Source organism: Kogia breviceps, chromosome 7, assembly GCF_026419965.1.
Source record: "Kogia breviceps isolate mKogBre1 chromosome 7, mKogBre1 haplotype 1, whole genome shotgun sequence".
NCBI lineage: Eukaryota > Metazoa > Chordata > Mammalia > Artiodactyla > Physeteridae > Kogia > Kogia breviceps.
This window is the reverse complement of record NC_081316.1, coordinates 68566872-68592845: the sequence shown is the minus strand read 5'-3', so window position 1 is coordinate 68592845 and position 25974 is coordinate 68566872. Positions and strand designations below refer to the sequence as shown.

Below are 25974 nucleotides of genomic sequence, written 5' to 3'. Positions count from 1 at the left end.
CTCTTCCACCATCTTCTCTCTCCATATCCATGTTATTATTTTTGATTAAACAATCAATTTTCCTTTACTGAGTATATATATATATATATATATATATATATATATATATATATATATACCTACGTATATGTAGCTAGATAAATATCTGCCCATTTAGTTACTATTGCCAGTACGTTCATTCTTTTTTATAGATCTATATTTCCATAGAGCATCATTTGCCCTGTTGGTTGACTTCCATTAACAAGAGCACCCATCTTTAAGGCAGTGAAAATGGTGGAGTAGAAATGTCCTCAGCTCACCTCCTCTCATGATCACACAAGATGACAACTTTTGGAATACAGACCATCAATACAAAAGACTGGAGCCTACCAGGAAAGATCTACAACTAAAGTCATAAAGACATAACCACAATGAGAATGGTAAGAGGGGCACACCTGTGATATAACCAAATCCCATATGCCTCAGGTGGGTGATCCACAAAGTGGAGAATCATTATGTTGCACAGGTTCTCTCACAGGAATGAGAGTCAGGCTCCCTAGTCTGGGGATCTGGCACCGGGATGATGAGCTCCCACAACATTTGGCTCTGAAGGCCAGTGGGGTTTTATTGCAGGAGTCACACAAGACAGGGGGAAGTAGACACTTCACTCTTAAAGGTGGCACACAATATCTCTCATGAACCATGACCCTGGGGAAAAACAATAATTTGGTAGGAGCCTGCAAAAGACCTACCTGCTGGTCTGGAGAAGCTGGGTGTGGCTGCAACTCACACAGGGAACATAGACACTGGTAGCAGACACATTGAGGAACATTCAACCACATGAATTTTGACATACTGGTTCATTGCTGTCAAGATCTGGCTCCACTTAACAATCTATAGGCTTCAGTGCTGGGGCACTTAAGGTCAAATAACAAACTAGGTGGGGACACAGCCTCGCCCCTCAGCAGACAGTTTCCTAAAGACTTTCTGAGCCCAAAGCCACCTCTAAACATGCCCCTGGACATGGCCCTGCCCACCTGAGGCCTGAGACCTAGCTCTACCCTCCAGTGGGCAAGCACTGACCCCTCCTACCAAGAGACATGCACAAAGCTTTAGACCAACCTCACGCATGAAGGAACAGACACCAGAGACAAGAACATTATAATCCCACAATGCAGGCTAGAACCAACCCTAGGGCCAGCTGGGCCTGGTCCCTGCCTACTTGTAAGACAACACAACCTTCAGGACACCCTGGGCTCCATACCTAAGTGTGTCAGGAATGAGCCAACCCCCCACCCTCCACAATTATCTGAAATGAGCTCTGGGATCCATGGGCCCTGCAACTGGACTCCAGAACCAGCTTTACATGCCAGGAGTCTGACACTAACCGCAGGATTTGGCTTCTCCTGCCAGTGTGTAGGCAACAGCCTCAGAGTCTTTGGGATCTTGACTCCACCCACCAGTGAGTCAGCATCAGCCTTTTGGTCCCCTAGGGTTTTGCAGCCAGCCAGCTCATGACCAAACCCCACTAAATATTAGCCAGAAGTATCTGCACAAGGTATGGCCTGACATCCAACCAGACTAGGAGCCAACCAAGCCTACAAGACTGCCCATATAGTCAGCCTGCTACAACAGAAAGACCCATGCAGCCCTTTTAGGCAGAAACCATAGAGCATTTAGCTTGGATAATGAGAGGGGAGTGCACTGCTGGGACATATAGGATGTCTCCTACCAAGGGCTGCTTCTCCAAGGTCGAGAAATACAGCTAACTACCACATACATAAAAAATACAAGTAACAACTTAGACTAAAAGTGGCAGAGGACTATATTCCAGAGAAAGGACAAGATAAAACCTCAGAAAAAGAGCTAAGTGGAGATAGGCAATCTACCCAAGAAAGAGTTCAGAGTAATGATCATAAAGATGATTGAAGAACTTAGGAGGAAAATGAAAGCATAGAGCAAAAAGTTAGAAGTTTTTAACAAAGAGAAAATATAAAGAACAGCCAAACAGAGATGAAGAATATAATAATTGAAAAGAACAATACATTAGAAAGAATCAATAGTAGACTAAATGACACAGAAGAACAGATAAGTGAGCTGGAAGAGAGAGTAGTGGAAATCACTGCTATAAACAGAAAAGAAAAAGAATAAAAAGAAAGGAGGACAGTTTAAGAGACCTCTGGGGCAACATCAAGTGTACTAATATTTGCATTATAGGAGTCCCAGAAAGAGAAAAGAGAGAGAGAGAAAGGGCCTGAGAAAATATTTTAAAAGATAACAGCTGAAAACTTCCTTAACCTGGGAAAGGAAACAAGCACCCATGTCCAGGAAGCACAGAGAGTCCCACACAGGATTAACCCAGAGAGGAACACACCAAGACACATTGTAATCAAAATGGCAAAAAAAAAAAAAAAAAAAAAAAAAAAAAAAAAAAAAAAAATTAAAGATAAAGAGAGACTACTAAAAGTAGAAATAAAAAAGCAACAAATAATATACAAGGCAACTCCCATGAGGCTATCAGCTGATTTTTCAGCAGAAACTGCAGGCCAGAAGGGAGTGGCAGGATATACTTAAAGAGATGAAAGGGAAAAACCTACAGCCAAGAATACTCTACCCAGCAGGACTCTCATTCAGATTTTATGGAGAGATTTAAATTTTACAGACAAGCAAAAATTAAAATAATTCAGCACCACCAAACCAGCTTTACAGCAAATGTAAAAGGAACTTCTCTAGATGGACAAAACACACACACACAATTAGAGAAAAGCTCTCTGGTAAATACAAATGTACGAAATCATGCACACACAAAACTAGAGGGAGGTTAAAAGAAAAAGAAGTAATAAAAACATCTGTATCCACAATAAGCAGTTAAGGGAAACACAAACAAGTTAGATGTAAAATATGATATAAAAACAGTAATCTTGAAGGGAGGAGAGTACAAATGTTGGGTATTTAAAATGTATTTGAAATTAAGAGATCAGCAACTTAAAACAATCTTGTTTATATATAGAATGCTGTACAAAAACCTCCTGGTAACTGTAAAGCAAAAATCTATAATAGATATAGAGAAATTTTAAAAAAAGGAATCCAAATATAACACTAAAGGTAGTAATCAAATCACAAGAGAACAAAAGAAGAAAGAAAGAAAACTTATAAAAACAAATCCAAACAACTAAGATGTGATATATCTATATCTACATCTATATCTATATCTATATAAATGGAATATTATTCAGACATAAAGAAGAATTAAATGTCATTTGCAATAACATGGGTGGACCTAGAGATTATCATACTAAGTGAGGTCATTCAGACATAGAAAGACAAATATCATGTAATATCACTTATATGTGGAATCTAAAACAGTGATACAAATGAACTTATTTACAAACAGAAAAAGATTCACAGAAATAGAAAGCAAATTTATGGTTACCAAAGGGGAAAGGGGAAGGAGGGATAAATTAGGAGTTTCTGATTAAAATACACACTATTATACATAAGATAGATAAGCAAAAAGGACCTACTGTATAGCACAGGGAACTATATTCAATACCTTGTAATAGCCTATAATGGAAAAGAATCTGAAAAAGTAAATATATATATATATATATATATATATATATATATATATATATATATACACACACACACACTGAATATATACATATAGTATATATATACATATATATATATATAACTGAACACTTTGCTGTACTAACACAACAGTGTAAATCAATTATACTACAATTTAAAAAAATTCTTAAGTGCAAGTCTACTGTTGTAATATTTCTGATTTTGTATGGCTGAGAAAGTTTTTATTTCACTTGTTTTTGAAAAATATTTTTCTGTTTTTCTGGACTTAGAATTTTAGGATCACTTTTTTTTTCTTTTACTCCTATTTTCTAGCATGATGAATTGTTTCTGATAACCTGTTGCCATTCTTTACTTTGTTTTTCTGTATGTAGCATGTCTCTTTTTTCTCTTTACTTTTAGGGTTATCTTTTTATCAGTGGTTTAGAGAAATTAGACTAAGATGGGACTTGCTGTATTTTTTCATCTTTTAATACTTCAGGTATTTTTTTTTTTTTTAACATCTTTATTGGAGTATAATTGTTTTACAATAGTGTGTTAGTTTTCCCTCTACAACAAACTAAATCATCAGGTATTTTTGCCTGTTTTGAATCTGGGTTCATCATTTTCATTACATTTGAAGAATTGGAGACTAGTATTTCTTCAAATATTGTTTTGTTCCTTCCTCATCAGGACACCACTTAAACACACATTAGGGTTCTTATATTTGTCTCACTGATGTTTTGTTTGTTTTTTAATGTATTATTTTCTATTATTTTTCTCTATGATTCACCTTTTATAGTTTCTTCAAGTTCACCATATTTTTCTTCTACAATACTTAATCTTCTGTTAATCCCATCCAGTGTACTTTTTAGCTCACACATTCTAGGTTTCATATCTGAAAATATAAATTAGATATTTTAATAACTTCCATGACTCTACTTAAATATTTGAAGATATAGAATACTGTCACAATACCTGTTTACTTCCTTTTCTGTTAATCCTAATATTTGTGTCAGTTATGGATCAGTTTTGAGTGACTTATTATTTGGCAAATGGTGAGTTTTACTTTCCTGATTCTTTTCATACCTGACATTTTAAAATTAGATGTCATGTATTTTGAATTATATATTTTCAAGTGCTGAATATTTTTGTATGTATTCTTGTGCTTTGTTCTCAGATTCATTAAGTTACTTGAGAACAGTTTGATCTTTTTGGGTCTTGCTTTTAAGATCTGTTAGGAAGGACAGAATTATTTATTTCAGTGCTTTTTATACTCTACAACTTAGAAAAGACAATTATGAATAGTCTCTGCAGGCAAATTATGAGATTTTAAAAATCTGGCTGGTGGCAATATGCACTATTCCTGGCTCTGTATATGCACCATAGTATTGTTCCCTCTAATTCCATAGGATAGTTTTGTCTTGACTCAACTATTTTCCTCACACATGTACTGTACATTGTTAAATACTCAATGACGACCCTCTGAAGACCTCCAGAGTTCTCTACGTAGTTCTCTTCTCTTTGATAGTTTATTCTGTGAAATCCAGCTACATTTTTTTTCTCCCTGAATTCTCAGTTCTGTCTCTTAAGGGATTCAACCAGCTTCTGCCTTACTTCTGCCTCCTTGTGCTTTCACCTGGAAACTTCCTCCAGATAGTAAGTTGAGGTAATTGTAGGACTCATCCTTGTTTATTTCACATTTCTCAGAGATCAGTATCCTTCATTACCCGATGTTCTTTTCACTGAAAACTGTTGCTCATATTATATTTTGTTTGTTTTTGTTTGTTTGTTTTAGATAGGAGTATAAATCTAGTCTCTATTAGGCCATCTTAGCTGGAAGCAGAAGTCCCTTACTCCTAGATTTTAGCAATATTTTTTTACCTCAGGGTTTATGCACTGGGGACCTTAACCCTGGAGATTTTTTCCTTCAATCCCCATTGAAACCTGATTCTCTCAGTCTTCTGAGATTCTCATCCCAAATTCTTGTCCCTTAAGTCTTTACCTCAGATTCTTTTTCACTCATTACCCATTCCCTGTCATCTCTCTTCCATTGGCCAGTAAATAAATGTTATGCCAGTCAAAAACACACAAAAATGGCCCCATGCTACCAAAATTACAACTTACAGATGACCGCATCTGACAAAGAACTTTTTTTTGTATTCTTTCTTACAGAACCCCATTATTCCTTTCCCTAGAAGTTGGAAATTACATATTTTTTTAACAATGTGATATTTACTATTTGTACCTCCTATTAGATTATTAGCAGGAACTGCATCTGTCTTTTTTACTGCTTTATCTGCATCAGATAACTCTAGTTCTTACCTATAAAGGAAATAAATACGTATCAAAAATAAATTTTTATACAAAAGGTGTCCCACAATCAAATATTTAAGTAAATGCTGTTACATACCACATGCTATCTTCATAAATTATATTTTTCTCTACAATATTCTTTATCTCTTATAAGATTTTTAATATTTTGAATAGAGAAGTTCAACATGTATCAACTTTCTTTGTCTACCAGAGCTTAGTAATTTAGAATAATGTAAAAAGCAAGGTGTGTCACAGTGAGAATAATACTCTATCATTGGTATAAAATATGAGGGTGAGTTGTTATACACATTTGTTTTGGATTGTATGAATAAATGCACAGCATATTAGGTAATATGGTACTTACCATCACAAATATTTCTGTTAGATAACACCAAGAATATTTTTGAACATAATTTGAGTTGTGATATGAAAAGGGAACAACTTACACTTCTCCAGGAGATATTATCTGTGCATAAAGGAAATTATAAATCCTGTGTTACAAAATTTATCCCTTAAATAATGTCATAGATTGTGAATATCTCTAGACAGACTTAAGCAAGTAGGAAAAATAAAGACAGATTTCTGTGCTGGCTTTATATGTAAAGTAACATAGTGTACTTTGAACCATAGAAGACATCATGCAAGGATTATAGCATAGATGAGGGAATAGAGTTATATGGTTTAAAATGTAAAACTGATAGGTTTAAATTGGTACTAAAGATCATATTTTCTAGGAAATATTCTCTCAACTAATCTTGAACATTTTCTCAATTCAGAACAGCTACAAATTGATAGACCAGTTATTGAACTTACGTCTATCTGGCTCAGAAGATGATTCAAAACAACACCATTGATGCCCTCTTTAGATAACAGGCCAGCCAGCAGGTAACCCTGAGAGTGGTCTCTCTTAATTAATACTGGTTTGTCCAATTCCTAGAACAGTCACAGAGACTGATTTTCTAATCCCGTTGCGGAGCAGAGGCTCCAGACACGCAGGCCCAGTGGCCATGGCTCACGGGCCCAGCCACTCCATGGCATGTGGGATCTTCCCGGACCGGGGCATGAGCCCGTGTCCCCTGCATCGGCAGGTGGATTCTCAACCACTAGCGCCACCAGGGAAGCCCTATTCTGTTTTTTTAGTAGCTCATTCCTGGACACAAAAGTCTACATGTTTCTGACTTTGGAATTGTCCAAGATTCTAAATAATATAGTCTCTCTATTGTTTGTGTTGGTTTAGCTAAAATGGTCTTAACTTCAGAGTTAAACTGACTTGAATTCAAATCTGGAAAAATACTACCAGTGTTTATTCAGGCAATTTATATGATTTTTGTGAACTTGAAACTTCCTTATATAAGAATTAAATAACAGAGTTTATCTGACAGAAATGTCAGATAAAGATTACATAAGAATATACCTATATCTATCTATCTATCTATCTAATACATGAATACATATAAATGTATAGGTATAAAATAATTAGATAAATAAAATAATATATATAAAGAATAAGCTTTTGCTTCAGCATTTTAGAAATTCTGCCAGTTTTTGTCCAGACCTGGGAATTCTCTTCTCTCTATTATATTATCTTCTTTTTCAAATTATATCACCTTAAATGTGATGGTTTTTGGACCCTCTAAAACTCTAAACTTTTTTATCCCTAGTTTTCAATTTCACTTTACCAGAAGCTACTAATTATGATGATCTTTTAACAATATTTTATAGCTGTATTTCTTATTTTCCAAACTAGAAAGTATACTTTCTTAAAAGGTCACGTCATTTTTCTCTTTTAAAAATCTCCTCATCAGTAAAAACAATATTATTGTGCAAATTAGATTCACTGAACCAATACTGTTGTATGTCTAGTGACTGATCACTTACTCAGAGGATATAGAAGTCTGACATGTGTAGATGTAGAGGCAGAAAGAGACTAGGACCACTAGGACCTATAAAAAAGGCTTCAGAAACTTGGATGGGCTCTCTGTTCCTTTAAAAATGCCTTACAAAGACTTTTAGCCTATGTTCCTTCCTGGGATAATGAGCCAAGTCATGTAGGCAAGCAGGCCTTATCTCCATAAATCCTTGACTACAAATAAAAGATACATACATGGGCTTAAGGAGCAGAAAGCAACAAAAACCTTCTCCACATGAGTCTTGTGGCCCCCATCATTCTTCAGCTTTCTGGAGACTGTATGGAGCTGTCTGCTAATGCTGCTGAGAATCACTAATCCACAGCTCTCCACTGTTTGCTGAGGGGACACCATCCTGTTATTCACTGACAAACCCATTTTAAAAATTCTTTGACAAGCAAATATTGATAAATAGGACATCCTTTTATGAAGGTATTCCAATTAATTGTGTGCATGTGCACACACACACAGTATATAGGCGTAACACAACTGTATCTGTACTGACATCTAACAAGATGTAGATGAATAGCAACTACCTTCTGGACCTGGAGGTACCTATGGATCAGGGGCAGTAATGGTGTTAAAAATACCATTGACTATTCTTAAGTAAAGTGAGCAGTTTTTGGTTTAGTGATAGTACAATAACAACAGTGTAAATTCAAGGAAGGTAACATCTGCTCTATTCAAAAATAGACATAAGATACTAAAACAATCTTTTCATTCCCTTTTCTTTCCTATTGCTGCTCCTCTCTTCTAGGCTATTCCCCAAGTGATACAATCATATTAAAGTCTGAAGTAAAATATTTATGAGAGAATGCAATACCATAATAATTAGTTTTAAATGATGGAGAGAGTGTGAAGAAAAGGGAACCCTCTTGCACTGTTGGTGGGAATGTAAATCAATACAGCCACTATGGAGAACAGTTTGGAGGTTCCTTAAAAACTAAAATTAGAATTACCATATGATCCAGCAATCCCACTACTGGGCATATACCCAGAGAAAATCATAATTCAAACAGACACATGCACCCCAATGTTTATTGCAGCACTATTTACAATAGCCAGGTCATGGAAGCAACCTAAATGCCCATCAACAGATGAATGGATAAAGAAGATGTGGTACATATATACAATGGAATATTACTCAGCCATAAAAAGGAATGAAATTGAGTCATTTGTTGAGACATGGATGGATTTAGAGACTGTCATACAGAGTGAAGTAAGTCAGAAAGAGAAAAACAAATACCGTATATTAACACATGTATGTGGAACCTAGAAAAATGGTACAGATGAACCAGTTTGCAGGGCAGAAGTTGAGACTCAGATGTAGAAAACAAACGTATGGATACCAAGGGGGGAAAACCACGGTGGGGTGGGAATGGTGGTGTACTGAATTGGGAGATTGGGATTGAGATGTATACACTGAAGTGTATTAAATTGATGACTAATAAGAACCTGCAGTATAAACAAACAAACAAACAAAACAACTAATACTAAACTTTCTTTGGGTTATTTGTATGGAAATATGTTAAAATTAATGTTTCAGGCATTACATGAAATCTCTAAAAATGTTATATGTTCTGGTATAATGTTATAAGTCATGATTCTAGTTATTACTTTAAGATGTATATCTCAGAAATAACTAAATTTCCCCATCATTTGCATTATTATGACTCTTCATCAAATCTTTAATCATGGTCATTTTTAGGTCTTCTGTCTGTTACAGACAGTTCTGGGTGTACTCTGATGCTTTTGTAAAAATGTTCCTATAAAAGGGTTTCATCTTCAAGGAATTCATGGAAAAGACTCTGACAAGTACAGGTTTCTGGTAACTGACTATACTGCTGAACTGAATGAATAAGCATTTTCAGAACTGTAATGGAAAACTGATGTATTCATAAAACTGCTAACAAAAGATCAAGATAAAAAAATTAATTACATGGGATTGAGTGAACTGATGAGGATGATTATAATCTTTGTGACTTTCTGTTTGAATAAAAAAAATCCCACAAGGACTCAGAGGCAAAAAATATACAAATCAATTTTCACTGCAAAGTAAAAGAGCTGTTACAGTGGAGGATTACTGGACTGAATGTCAATATTATGACATTCTATGTGTGTGTTTCATGTTTGGTAATTACAATCATGGTTGTTTTTGTTGTGGTCATCAATTTACAATATTGGTGTCAGTTTATCTCTTGTAAAAATAAAATACTGTGTGTGTGTGAAAAAAATAATTTGGTTTTGATTTATTGAGGAGTACTTTACATACAGTAAAATTATCCCTTTTCAGGTGTACAGTTACTTAGTTTTTATAAATATATTAAGTCATGTAACTAGCATTACAATCAAGATACAGAATAACCCTTCCATCTTCAGCCCTTGACAATCATTCACTTGATTTTGTCCCTATACTTTTGCCTTTTTCTTAATGCCATATAAATGTAATCATATAATATGTAGAACTTGAGGTGTGGTTTTTCCATTTACTTAGCATTGTATTAAATTTTGTTCCCTCACTATCATGTGAAACACTTCTCAGTTAAGAAGTCATCAAATTTGATTAGCAAATGTTGAAATTAAAGCCATTTTATGGCACAATTTTAATAATTCTATGTAAAGATAATTTAGAGTTAACATTAATATCATCACTTGCTGTAATTCACTGAGAGTGGATGGCATTTATATTTAAGGTGTACAACAGTTTCTATTTGTCACCCCTATGTATTCTTTCCTAAAGATATCTATTTAGTATAATGGCACTAAAGTGAGGCACAAGGTCATTTTCACTAGATATAAAACATACAGTAAAACCTTGCACACACTCCCTGACCTCTGGATCCCATCAGAACTCATCACCTCTGCAGGTCTAGATGATGATGACCTTGGGTTTATCCTTAAGATAAGAGCAGTTTTGGTTGTTGAAAATTTGGAATATGGTGTCATAAGATAGCATATCTGGCTTTTCATCTCTATGCATAGTCCCACAGATTCTATCCAGGCTGCCATGAAACATGAACACCAAGAATGTGCTGTCTGAGGACCTAAGCTCTGAGTGGGTAGCAAATGTCTTTAGGACGAACTACATCGTCTGAAAGAGATCCTTTAAACATCAGATAATAATGTTCACACTTTCTAACAGTGATGCTTTGAGCAAGAGAAAGAATAAATATAAAGTGCCTGGCACTTTGCAGTGTCTGATACATAGAAGGAGCTCAGAGTGGCCATTGCTATTGCTATTTTGTTGTTGTTGCTGTTTGAATCATATTATTATAGTAATGCTGGCAAATTTACATGATATAACATTTTCATTTTAACCATGCATAAGTGTAAAATTCTGTGGCATTAAATACGTTCACAATGTTATATGACATCACCATTATCTATATGAACACTTTTTTATCATCTCCAAGAAAATCTCTCTACCCATTGAACAATAACTCCCACTTATCCCCTTCTCCCAAATTCTGGTAACCTCTGTTCTACTTTCTTTCCCTATGAATTTGCAAATTCTAAGTACACCATATAAGTGGAATGAAATAATTGTTGTCCTTCAGTGTCTAATTTATTTTAGTAAACATAATGTTTTAAGGCCCATTCATATTGTAGCATATATCAAAATTTCATTTCTTTTTATGGCTGAATAATATTCCATTGATATTTATACCATATGTTGTTTATCCATTCATTTGTTGATGAACGTTTGGATTATCTCTACCTTTTAGCTATTTGTGAATAATGCTGCTGTGAATATTGGTGTACAAATTTATATTAAAATTCCTGATTTCAATTCTTTTGAATATATATACCCAGAAATAGAATAAAACTTCTTAATTTTGATGAAGTCTAGTTTATCTATACATTTTTTCTTTTATTGCCTGTTCTGCTGACATGAAGTTGTCTCCAAATCCAATGTGAGGAAGATTTTCTCCAATGTTTTGAGCGTTTTACAGTTTTAGCTGTTAAATTTACTTTGATTCGTTTTTGAGTTAGTTTTATATATGGTATAAAGTAAGGGTCCATCTTCATTCTTTTGCATGTGGTTTATCCAGTTTTCCCAGTACCATTTGTTGAAATACTGTCCTTTCCACTTTGAGTAGTCTTGGCAGCACTCTTCTAGAAAATATTTCTGGTTTTTCTATTCTGTTCCATTGATCTATATCTGTGTCCTTATGTCAGTGCCATATTTTTTCAATTACTATAACATTATAGTACATTTTAAAGTTGGGAAGTATTAGTCCTCCAACTTTATTCTTTTTTTTTTTTTTTTTTTCAAGATTGCTTTGGCTATTTGGGGCCCCTTGCAATTCCATATGAATTTGAGGATTGGCTTTTCTATTTCTAAGAAGAAAAAGCCAGGGCTTCCCTGGTGGCACAGTGGTTGAGAGTCTGCCTGCCGATGCAGGGCACACGGGTTTGTGCCCCAGTCCGGGAAGATCCCACATGCCGTGGAGCAGCTGGGCCCGTGAGCCATGGCCGCTAAGCCTGCGCGTCTGGAGCCTGTGCTCCACAACGGGAGAAGCCACAACAGTGAGAGGCCCGCATAACGCAAAAAAAAAAAAAAAAAAAGAAAGAAAGAAAAAGAAAAAGCCTATTGGAATTCTGATAGGAATTGTATTGCTTCTGTAGATCATTTTGGGTAGTATTCATATCTTAACAGTATTAAGTCGTGAAGATGGGCTGTGTTTCCACTTACATAGACCTTCCTTAATTTCTATTAGCACTGTTTTGTAGTTTTAAGTATACAAGTCTTCATATCCTTGGTAGATTTATTCCTATGTATCTAATTATTTTCAGTGCTATTTTATAGGAAATTGTTTTCTTGATTTTCTTTTCATATGTTTATTGCTGGTGGACAGAAACAAACTAAATTGTGTGTTGGTCTTGTACACTGCAACTTTGCTGAATTTATTAGTTCTAGTAGATTTATTGTGAATTACTTAGCATTTCCTATATTTAGGAGATGTCATCTGTGAATGAAGATAATTTTACCTCTTCATTTTCAGTTTGGGAGTCTTTTATTTATTTTTCTGTTTGATAGCTCAAGCTAGAACTTCCATTACAATGTCGAATAACAACAGTGAAAACTGTACTCTTCTATTGTTCCTGAGCTCAGTGGGAAAGCTTCCATTATTTCATCATTGAGTATGATGTTCGCTGTGGGTTTTCTATAAACATACTTTATCATGCTGAGAAATTTCCTCTTTATTTCTAGTTTTCTGAAGAGTTTTTATCATGGAAGGATGTTAGATTTTGTCATATGTCATTTTCTGTATCAACTGAGATTACCATGTTTTCCCCATTCATTCCTTTAATATGGTGTATTATACTGATTTATTACTTTTATGTTGAAACACCCTTACTTCCCCAGGACAAATTGCCACTGGTCAAGATAAAGATCCTCTTAATATGCTGTTGGATTCTATTTAATAATGTTTTGTTAGGATTTTTACATCTATACTCACAAGGGATATTATTCTATAATTTTCTTATGATGACTTTATTTGGCTTTAGTATTAGAATAATTCTGATCTCATAAAATATGTTAGGGAGTATTCTTTCCTCTTCAATTGTTTTGAGAAAGATTGGTGTTAATTCTCCTTTAAATGTTTGGTGGAATTCACCAGTGAAGACATCTGGTCTGAGACTTTTCTTTGCTGTGAGGTTTTTCATTATTAATTTAATCTCCTTACTAGTGTAGGTTTATTCTGAATTTCTTTATCTTCATGATTAGGTTTTATTAGGTTGTATGTTTCTAAGAATTTTTCCATTTCATCTAAGTTATCCCATTTGTTGGTATACAGTTGTTCATAGTACTCTTCTATAATACTTCTTTTATCTTTGTAAGGACAGAATTAACATCCCCACTTTCATTTCTGATTTTATTTGAATATTCATTCTTTCTTTTTTCTGTCAGTTTAAAGCTTTGTCAATTTTGTTGATCTTTTCAAAGAACCAAGATTTTCATTGATTTTCTCCTTGCCTTTTTATTCGATTCAGTTATCACACTTTTCAGTTCCAAAATTTCTTTTTGATTCCTTTTTGTAATTTCTATCTTCATATTGATATCCTCATTTTGTACATATATGTTATTCTTGTCTTTGCGCATATTTTCCTTTAGCTTTTTTGTGCATTTTTAAAACAGTTGTTTAAATAATTTATCTAGTAACTCTGGGCTTCCTCAGGGATTTTTTTTTTCCATTTTTATTTTTGTCCTTTTTGAATAATTTGTGTTTCATTGTTTCTTCATGTGCCTTGTGATATTTTGTTAAAAACTGCATATTTGAATTTTATAAAGCAATGACATTGGAAATAAATTATTCTCTTACCCCAGGGTTTGCTGTTGTTGTTATTTATATTGTTGTTGTTATTATTGTTACTATTATTCATTATTACTGTTTTTGTTTAAATGTATCTCTGTACCAGAGATCAGCCTGATATCTTAAGGTCTCATCCATTATTTTTGATCCTGGGCACAAGTGGTGGCTTTATTTTTGAACACTGAAGAAATTCTCCACCTATTTCAGTCTACACTAACTTTCCCTCATATTTTCAGTTGTTTTTGAGTGTCCAGAAAATAATAAGTGCAGCTCCTTTAAGTCTCCTAGAAGCCATTTCAGTCCATGTGTATTGAAATAATGGTATCCAGTTTCTGCACCCACTGCTCAGCAATCCAAAGCAGGAATGCACAGTCAGAACACAAAACCCTGATATGTGGAGGACAAGGCTATTACTGCCCATTCTGGATCCAAGAAGTGGCACCGTAAATGCCTACTATGGGACTTGGGAGAGGGGTTAACCAATACTGCGCTCAGAGTTGAAATTGACTGAAATTAGCTGAAATTTACCAGCGAGGTGTTCTCTATACACTGCAAGTTTTCAAATAAACTCCAGAGTTCCAAAATAGTAACTTCAGAATGTTTCTGTCAGGAGGAGAGAGATAGATTCTGGCCACTTCCTACTTCACTACCTCCCTGATGTCATTCAGTTAGGCTGGTTATTTTTTACTTGCCATCCCAAGATCCATTATCTGCTCTTATCTTCCCTGTTTTGTGACTATGGATCATACCTATTGGAGTACTATTGTGAACAAATTTGAATTGTCGTTGGCCAATAGGATGCACTACCTGAGAAATGAAGGAAACTGGAGAGTAGTAGAAGACAGAAGTTAAGATATTCTATACTTCCACATACCTACATGGCCCAGTGTTAGCACAATTCTGCCAGTGGCTGTGTCCTCTATGACTGCAGTGCCTTCTGGATGAACCCCTTCCTCAGCTGTTACCGCATCACCACAGTCTGGAACAAAGTGTGTGTGTGTGTATAATTCCTAAGAAGAGTGAGCAGTTTTTGGTTTAATAATAATCAAATAACTACAATAATAATGACAATATTATGGCTGAAATAGATATACACATGGGCACACAAATATGTATGTGTCTGTATGTGTGTACATATATTTGTATATGTATGTATATACACTGCTCAAAGGAGGTATAGACAATTATAGACACCAGGTTTAACTTTTTAAAGTTTAAGAAAGCAAGCCCCAGGAAAGTAAATGAATGACCTCAAATTACAAAACTATTTAGTCATTAGAGCTATATGAGCATGTAGGTTTATATTTACTGCACAGGGGAGGGACTCTTACCCTTGCTGTGAGATTCTTTTCCACACGCACAGTGTAGCCTACATCCTCAAGCAGCTCTTTCACCTAAGTGATGTTAGAAATGGACCCATTGTGCCTAGAAAGTTGGATAAACTCTGGGTTACAGATGATGAGGACTAGTCCTCCTTCTCTCATATTGGATAAGTCTGCAGAATAAAGGCAAGTTAGATGTATTGTGTTTCTTCTTACATATCCACATCATAGTCAGAGTTACACTCTAAAAGATATGACAGCTACTTGTTTGTCTGTTAGCTTTTACCAGAATTATTTCTTCATTCTTCCCTACTAATGGATAGTAGAAGGATTTTCTGAAATGAAACAGAGTCAATGGGGAAAATATTCTAATTTAGAGCATGACACAAAGAGCAAAATGTCAGAGTGGTAAGCAAAAACAGACATAAGTTTTTTACTCAATGATTTTGTACAGTTTGCTAGAATATTTTCTCTCCTTGTTTCCCTCCTCTCTTCCATTTATTCAAAGCTTATCTAATATTCAATATTCATCTCAAATTTTTTGAACATTGAAGATATTCTCCACCTGTATCAGTCTACACTAACTTTCATGCCCCTTATAGGGACATTATTTTTAATACCTATATATTAAAAATATATATTTTAACATCTATATATAATGTATTGCATCATTATTATTTCATTATTGCATAACTAATATTTTTTGGAGTAAAATTGCTTTACAATGTTGTGTTAGTTTCTGCTGTACAATGAAGTGAGCCAGCTATATGTATACCCATATCCCCTCCCTCTTGGACCTCCCTCTCCCCTGCATCCCACCCTTCTAGGTCATCACAGAGCACCGAGCTGAGCTCCCTGTGCTATACAGCAAGTTCCCACTAGCTATCTATTTTACACATGGTAGTGTATTTATGTCAAACCTAATCTCCCAATTCATCCCACTCTCCCCCTCTATGTCCACCTGTCCATTCTCTACATCTACGTCTCTATTCCTGCCTTACAAATAGGTTCATTTGTACCATTTTCCTAGATTCCACACATATGCATGAAAATATTTACCTGTAATTGTGTTTTAACTTCTATAGTGCCTTAAGACATAATTAGAAAATATAACTTTCATAACCTTTGCATATTTTGTATCTACAGAAACTTCCACTTCACTTTACCCTCCATTTCATTCATTGATCATCTTATCCTTCCAGCCTCCTTTTTGTGTAGTTCCAGGAATTTTTCATGAGGACAAAAGCTTACATTTTCCTATGAGTTTTCTGCATTCTGACTCTGTTCTTCTGGCAAGAATTTCTGCAAGAGTTTTAAAAGACTTGGCATAGAGTTGTGATATCTAGTATATTGGCTCTCTCCTTCTCCCAATACCCTATATTACCCTAGAAACCATCACAGAGAAGGGGAATTATTCTCTTGAAAGAAAGAAGAAAACTATGTAAGAAAATATCTTAGCTTTTAAGAGTTATAGTTTTGTCCAAAATCTTGTTAACAGAGATGAATTGTCAGGCAAGAGACAGCTCCTTTGTCAGGAAAGTTATCTGATTTTGAGATCTACACACAAGATTCAGAAACGCATGCATGTGACTTGGTGAAGACTAGAAGGAAATGTGTCTATTAATAACCTATTGATCTACCTCAATTCTTGGAATTCACTAAGAATCTCCTTTAAGTCTAGTCTCTGATTCATAAGTATTATCTGGCTTGTCCCTGAGAATAAAAGGGGAAGTGACTTTTGCTTTGCATAGGTCCCTCCCTCTCTTCTCCCAGATTAAAAAAAAGATCTGGGTTCTTGCTTCAATTGAACAATGGAGGAAATGTTTTGTTTGTTTTGTTGTTGTAGCTGTTGTTTTCCTTTCCTTGCTTAATGGTGGAATAGGTGAGTGACAGGACAACATGAGACCTACTGTGGTGTTGGTGGCAGGATTGGGTAGAAGAAATGTCCTTGCTGAAGATCCAGAGCTCAGAACAAAGGTCAGTCTCCTGGAGCAAGTGTGTTGGTGATGATCAGGAAGCCAGGTTCCAGCTGGAGAATATTGATAATCATTTCTTCCCTGACTAGTCTTTAGCTTACTTCTGGGGGACATGACACCCAAAAGCTCCAAATGAGCTTCCAAAGAAGGGAACAGAACTGGACAGAACAGGTCTTTTGGCTTCACTTACTGTAATCCTAGAATAGAGTAATAAAACAATGAGATTAATGGTGTACTTGAAGCTGAGTCACAAATAACAGGATTCCCATATTTTATCAGTTTAGAGTCATTTGATAGAAAGACATGTTTGTTCAAGAATCACTATAGCTTAATAGTCATAAGGATGAACTTTGGAAGCAGGCTTGAATATTCTTTCTACAGTCTATTAGCAAAGTCAACTTAGATTTTGTAATGTCTCTGTTCTTCAGTTTCCTCAGTTGAAAAGAGAGGACAAAAATAGCTTCCTCATTAAATTTTTGTGAGCATTCAGTGAGTTAATATTGCTACATGAGAAATGCTTAGAGCAGTGCGTGTATATTTAGCTTTATTTTAGTGTTAACATCATCATTATTATCTAGCTACTACAAATATAATGTGGACTCAGAAAACAATGGAATCATAATTATATATTATATACACATGTGTAGTTCATATTGAATCACAAGGAAGCAATGTTCCCTACCTGACATTGCTCCTGCAGATTGAAGTGAGTTATTTAATCTAGAGTTCAGTACTGTCTTTGATTCCAGGGATTGTGAAACTGTCCTGGTGCTTTATCATAGCTCCCTTTTTGCTTTTTATCTCATTGTGATTTCATCTATTCCCATGATGTTAAACTGAGAACTCCCAACTGTATGTCTCCAATTCTTCTGATGTCTAGATTTATGTAATCCATAATCTTTTTAACATCTGCTCTTGGATACATAATAGGCATCTTAAGTTTAATGCATAAAACCTTTTGATATCTTCAATAATACTAGCTGATTTTATCTCATGTTTCTGCTTCTTAATAAATAACACTACTCTCCACTCATTTGCCCAAGTTGAAAACCTAGAGATCTTCTTTGACTCCACTATTTCTCTCATCCTCTACCAATTCCATCCTCCTCCAATATCCATTTTATTAGCATATCCTGTTAACTCTACCACCAAAATGCATCCTATTTATCAGTTCTTATCTTCTCACTGCTACCCTCCTATTCCCATAACCCATAGTCTCCCGTACAGATCATTGAAACAGCCTAAAAACTTAACCTCTCTATATCTATTCTTATCCTACTACTTTCCACTGTCCCAATAGTGACCAGAAAAGCCTTCTGCCTTCAGTTCAATGTCTTTCAGAACAAAGATCCTACAAAAATACCATTGTAAATATCCTCGAGTAAAACTTAGATCATAATCATAGACATCCATCAGACAATTTCACAGTCCCTTCTCTAAGGAGAAACAGGGTGTCAGAGATTTCTCTGTCTTCACAATTAAATTTGCCTCCTGAGCAATTATATTGGCACTGAATGAAACACTCCAGTGGCTTCTCACCTTACTTAAAGTGATATCCTTGTGACTCTAACATGCTATTTGAAGACCTATATTATCAAGTCCCTGGCTAAACTTTGACTTTATTTCATTCTTGCCTAGCAACATATATAATTTTCTGTGTGTTTCTCAAACACCCCATGCCTGTTATTGCCTTGAGACCTTTGTACTTATTGTCCTCTATATTTATGGTTTCATTTCCCTAGATCTTTGTAAGACTGGGTTTTATTATATCATTTGCATGACCTAACTGACCACTAATCTGGGTAGCCTTTCAATCATTTTCCATCCTAACCTATCCCCTTATCATATTTTGTTTATCTTTATAACTCTTTTCAACATCTGAAATGCTTTTTTTAACTTCTAATGGCCACTCCCTCCCCATGCCAGTCTAAAATCCATATGAGTCTTATTTTTAAGTTACATATGCCCAAGATGAAAAATACTGTTTGTTCGTAGTTACTAAAAATTTTTGTTGAGAAAAATGAACCTGCACCAGGTTAAGAGCTGTGGGCTTTGGCCTCAGGAAAGTGGGAACACCATGTGTTTTAAGTTATGGAAAGACATTCTATTGAGTTCCTTATTTTGTACCTGTTAAGCTGACTATTAACATTAATATTTAGTATCTTTCATGAAGGAAAAGCATTTGGGTAACTCACAGTGAAGACTTTGAAAAACATTTCTAAGATTTCTATTTGTAAAAAAAAAGAATGTAGGGAAAAGAATAACAATTTGTTTATGCAGAAGGAGTGGCATGTTTGTCCTATCTTTTTTGAAAAACATGAGTTGTATATTTTGGTGGAGGGTGGGAATGTTGCTAAAGAAATGGCTTAAAAACATATCTAAATCAACTAAGTAGAGAGGAGGGGAGGGGGAAAGTTCTACTTTCAAGAGACTTCATGGACAACAAGGGCCTACTGTCAGTGAACAAAGTAAAGTTCTTTGTCTTTTATTTACTTAGAGAGATTAGAATAAAGTCTTCCAAATTATTTCTGTAGGACTGAATTATTATTCTCTAATATCCTCTTCAAACAGAGAGTAAGATATGGTCTAAACATGAAGCAGAGACCTGGAAGGTTTTTCAAGGACAAAACAAAGGAGAACAGAGAGAGCAGACCAGCATGTCTGTCACACATGAATGGGTGCCTGAGGGTGAGTAAATATGGGGGTAAGAGCTCATGAGTCACTTATTAACTGGCAAGTGAATAAGAAATCAGATATTAGGTACAGAGATACAAGGGTCAGTTGAGACATCCCTTGAACAGAATTGAGGAATCTTACCTGAAGAAAATCCCAACTTGTAAACAAGGGTAGAATCTTTCTTGCAGATTTGGGAATAAATATTTGTCTAGCATAGGACACTGAGAATGACAAAGTCACTCAAGTTATGAGTCTCAGCCATAGTTGTAAAATTACCCTTTTTCCCTATTTTGATCTCATCTTGGTTCAGTACCTTTTTACTTAGTACGTCATCTGAGTTATTGTGTTCTCATATACTGAGTCAACAAATATTTTTATTTTCTCTGTTAGTCTTTTATCTGTTGGAAGCACAGAAATGTTGAGGCTTATAACCATCTTAAGAAATAACACTCTGTGACCTCAATAACTGATATTCTCTCTCTTCTATATTCCTTCTTTAATGGCTAGGAGTTCCAGGGAATGGCTTATTTACCATATCCAAGATCCCTTTCATTCTTTCTAAGCCTATAGATGCCCATGCCCGTAATTCTAACCCAACTAAGTCAAAACAATTCTGTGCTTACCCAAACCATTCTTCTTCTTCTGCTTTGGTGAGTTACCAGACAGAGCAGAAGGAGCTTCACCTGTGCTACTGCTTTGATGTATATGGATATGAAAATCAGAATCACTAATGATCACATTCATGTCATTTTAATTTATTTTATTTAGGGACAACAGCCCATGGTAATCCTGTCATGCAGATTCTGAACTTCAGTCATCTATGAACATTTGAGCATTCAGGAAGACCCACAAAAGAACTTCAAAAAGTGAGGTCACAAAATTTTCTAGCTTTTTTCCCTCTGAAATTCCAGGAAAGTCCAGCTGAGTACCCAACTTCTCATAACCTGAAGAATATAGGTCAAGGAAGAAGACTCCTTCCTTTCTCCTCTAGCTAAATATTGCTCACACAAACAATAGAGTCCAGTAAAAAAAAAAAAAAAAAAAAAAAAAAAAATAGTCAATATCATCCCCCAAATATCTCTCCTAAAGACACAACTTGATAAAACAAAATAAAACCAAACGTTACCAGCCTTTGTGGCTCTCTGTTTTTTTTTTTTTTTTTTTTTTTTTTTTGGCCATGCCATGAGCCATGTAAGATCTTAGTTCCCTGACAAGGGGTGGAACCTGTGCCCCCTGCAGTGGAAGAGCAGAGTCTTAACCACTGGACTGTCAGGGAAGTCCCATGTGGCTCTCTTCTTATGACTCAGAAAAAAAGCAAAGAAGGGCACATTCACATCTTGACACATAGCTATTGCACTGCACATGTGTGTGGCTATCTATCTATCTATCTATATATATATATATATATATATATATATATATTTTTTTTTTTTTTTAAATGAGACTCTGTTTTCATCTCTCAGGATTTCTTCTTATGAAACAAGGAGGTAGCATTCCATAGGCTGCCTTTCCATTTTTGTGATTCTTTCCTTTACCATGCAGAAGCTTTTCAGTTTGATGTAGTCCTATGCTATTATTTTGCCTTTGTTGTTTGTGCTTTTGGTGTCATATTCAAAAAGTCATTCGCAATACCCATGTTGAGAACATTTCTCCCTATGTATTCTCATAGGAGTTTTAGGTCTTACATTTAAGTCTATCCATTGTGAGTTAATTTTTGTGAGTGGTATAAGATAGGAAACCAATTTCATTATTTTGTACCTGAAAATACAGTTTTTCCAACACAATTTATTGGTGAGACTATCCTAATCTTATTGAGTATTCTTGACCCCTTGTCAAATATTGGTTGGCTGTATATGTATGGGTTTATTTCTGGGCTCTTGATTCTGTTACATTGGTCTATGTCTGTTTTTATGCCAGTTCCATACAGTTTGGTTTGTTATAGATTTGTAATATAGCTTGAAATCAGAATGTGTGATCCCTACAGCTTGGTTTTTCTCAAGTTTGTTTTTGCTACTTGGAGTTTCTTATTGTTCCATATGAATTAAAGGGGTTAATATCCAAAATATATGAGGAACTCATACAGCTCAATAGCAAAAACAAATTGTCTGATTAAGCAATGGCTAGAGGACCTAAATAGATAGTTTTTCCAAAGAAGACATACAAATGGCCAACAGGTACATGAAAAAGTGCTTAAAAACACTAATCATCAGGAGAATAAAAGTCAAAACCTCAATGAGATATCATCTCACATCTGCTGCAATGCCCATTATCAATATAACAAGAGATAACAAGTGTTGGCCAACATGTTGACAAAGGGAATCCTCATGCATTGTGGATGGGAATATAAATTAGTAGAGCCACTATGGAAAATGGTATGGAGGTCCCTCAAAAAATTAAAAATCAAACTACTGTGTGATTTATCAATCCCATTTCTGGGTATACATCTGAAGGAAATGAAACCACTATCTTGAAAAGCTGTCTTCATCCCCATGTTTATTACAATATTATTCACAACAGGCTGACATGGAAACAACCTAAGTGTCTATCTACAGTTAAATGGATAAGTAAAATGTAATATATATATATATATATATATATATATAATGATCTCACTTACATGTGGAATCTAAGAAAGCTGAACTCATAGAAACAAAGAATAGATTTTCGTTTCCAGGGGCTAGGGGTGGGGGAAATGAGGAGATGTTGATCAAATAGTAAAAATTTCCTGTTATAAGAAGAATAAGTCCTGGGGATTTAATGTATAGCATGATGGCTATGGTTAAAATACTGTATCAGGTACTTGAGAATTCTGAGAGTAGACCTTAAAATGTTTTCAACAACAACAGCAACAAATAAACCTATGTGAGTTGATGGATGTGTTAACTAAATGTACTGGGGTAATCATTTTGCAATATATATCAAATCACCACGTTGTACACCTTTACACAATATTTATTATACATCAATTATATATCAATAAACCTGGGGAGGTCGGCAAGAATGGCATAGTAGAATTAAGCATTGACCTGGGAGATTGCTAAGATGAAGATTAAATCAATCAGATTTATTGCAAGCTCCCAAGCTCATGTGCACCTCCTCACAGCTCTGGTTGGCCGGTTAGCCAGGCATCACAGATAGAAAGCAGACTCCAAGCAGCACCTACACAGACCCTTTGTGCTCTCATCGTCACCAAAACTGAAGTCTCTTATCTTCCAGAGGCTCCTTTTTACCTAAAAGAAGACTGACCTAAGTGATTTTTATGGCCAGTTTTAACAGGCTGTCATATCATATGGGGCCCCATGAAACAGTTCTGCTACTCATCTCCTCCACTCATACACATGTTCTGTTTATTATTAGAGATAAATTCCATACTGTCCTTTACTCCCATTTGCAACTTTAATAGAAGAGGGCGTAAAAATACTTTAAAATAATGTTTGTCTTTGTCCTCAGTCTTTATTTAGCAGAGAAACATCAAAACAACTATGAAAGCAACTTATAAGATCTTTAGAAAAGACTGGTACCCAGCACCCCAGTTGACTAGGAAGGCCTGTTATAATTTCCTCTATAGATGCGAACTGGTTCAGTGGTTCCACTTGTAACACAAAGTCAAATACAGTAATTTTCTGTCTGTTATTAATCACTTGCTTCTTATTAATTACAGCCCATGTACTTGAATGCCAAATTTCTGAATCAATAAATTAAGGACAGTAAGAGTGTAGTAAAAAGTCATTACTAAATGAATTATAAGATTCCTGTATCCCAACCTTAGTTTTTCTGCTTTCTAGTTCAATGACCATGAACAAGTAAGTTAAACTTTCTTAGTCTCATTTTCGTAACAACAAATAGAGGTATCTCATGTACCACAAATTCACGGAGTTTTTGTGAAGTTACTGAGATACTTTGCAGCTAACAATGCTTAACAAATAAAAAGACAAGACTCCCAGTTAAATAATGCCCCAAATATGTCATGGAGCATATTTATCTAAATATATGGGACTTATTTATAGTAAAAATACTATGTTATTTAACTGAAATTTAAATTTAACTATTGTCCAGTGTTTTATCTGGAAACCTTGTCAACATTTTGAGCCAGATAATTCTTTATTGTAAAGGGCTGTCTTGTACACTGTAAGATGCTCAGGAGCATTCTTTACTTCTATCCACTGGGTGCCAATAACACTCTCTCATTTGTGACAACCAAAAATGTCTTCAGATATTTCCAAATATCTCCACACAATCCTCTCTCCACACTGAGCCTCTCTAAATTTTGAGTTAGGTGTAAGGCCTCTGTTCTCTCGCTTACAATTTATATAACCTTGGGCTTAGTTTCAGTTGCTTTAACTATATGATGGGGATAACAATAATATAAAGTTTTTTTCTATTGTTATGTGGATTAAATGACAGAGTTTATTTAATGAACCCATATATAGTGATAGGTACTTACACATTTCAATTAGGTACTAATTTAATATACATGATGATCCTGTAAACTAGTCAATATTAAGTTCATTTTACAAATTAGAAAATCAAACTGAGGCACAGAGAAGTTAGACAACTTGCTCAAGGTCATACAGCAAGTAAGTGCAGAGCCAGAATTCAAACTCAGGTGGTCGGGTAGCAGAATCTAATTCTTCATTATGCCAGACTGCCTCTCAGAAATTGGGTGTGGATTACATGGCAGGCATCTGACACATAGTAAGAGATTAATAGATTATATTGGTTGCTAGGGTTAGATTTGTGTTATTCTCTTATACAACTGTGAGTTCAGGTGTTGTGCCATATTCTTTCTTTTGTACTTTTATACATAGTGTCCTTATAACTACCTTGTAAACTAGAGAGGGCAGGCAAGTAGCAGCATCTTTTTCTGATGAATAGTGAGCCTTCATACTTGCCGGAGAGATGGGATGACCCTGAATGAGAATCCAGTTTTTCTCATCCTTGGACCAGCTTTCTTTCATATCAAAAGTCACCTCCATCTTGAGCATTGTGTCAAGTCCTCTAAGAAGACGAGAAAGGTAATATCAAGGGAGACTGTTTTCAAAAGGCTTAAGACAGGCTGGAGGACAAAAATACAAGAGAAAAATATGTGACAATAGAAGAAAACAGAAAATCCCTAAATGGTAGGACAGCCTAAAAACCTACCTGTATTTAAGGGACACCTACTAAGTGTCATGCACTGTGGTGGATGCTTTATATACAATCAGGTATTATTCAGTCACAGTCCTGTGGAGAAATGTTAGTGCTGTATCATAATTATAGAGATGGATTAAAGCTCTAGTTTACAGCTCTTGTGGGAAGTCACATTGTTAATATCTGGTACAAATCAAATTTAAATTCACTCTTCCAGTTTTAAAACCTGAGCTATTTCATGTGCAAATACAAGAGAGCGAAGGACATTATATATCCACAGAGAAACGTAAAAGTTGAAAGCACAGAAATCAGAGTGACATAGATGGAAAATATGACATAGTTGGGGAAGAAAACCTATTTCCTTTTAAACAGAGAATGCTTGTTATAGAGCAAGGTAAAAAGAAAATTATGTAGGTTAATTGTTTTCTTTACAAAGGACTTACCACTAACTGATATTTTCTGTTGTTTATGTATTGTCTGTCTTTTTCTACTACAAAATGAGTCTCCTGGAAAGAATTACCTTTTCCATCTTCTTTGTTTTCTATGTCCACATCACCTAAAATAATGGTTTTGGTCTAGAGGGTAATCAGTATATATTGTAAAATATGAATGTTTTATAGAGTGAAAGGGAGAATAAATGTCAAACATAGCAAATTTGTGAATAAAAATGTTTTGAAAAATATCTGATAATGTAGGGCAGTTGATTTAAAATGGAAAATTCAACTTGAAGATAAATGTAGGAAAGATAAATATGAATTATTGAAATTAATCATAATGC

The 25974-nt window shown here is 35.0% G+C and overlaps 1 pseudogene; it reads right to left on the bottom strand.

Moving 5' to 3' along the window:
• The window catches only part of LOC131760314 (caspase-13-like), a 35802-nt pseudogene extending 10760 nt beyond the window's left edge, over nt 1–25042 (bottom strand).
• Between the last annotated feature and the right edge of the window lie 932 nt (nt 25043–25974).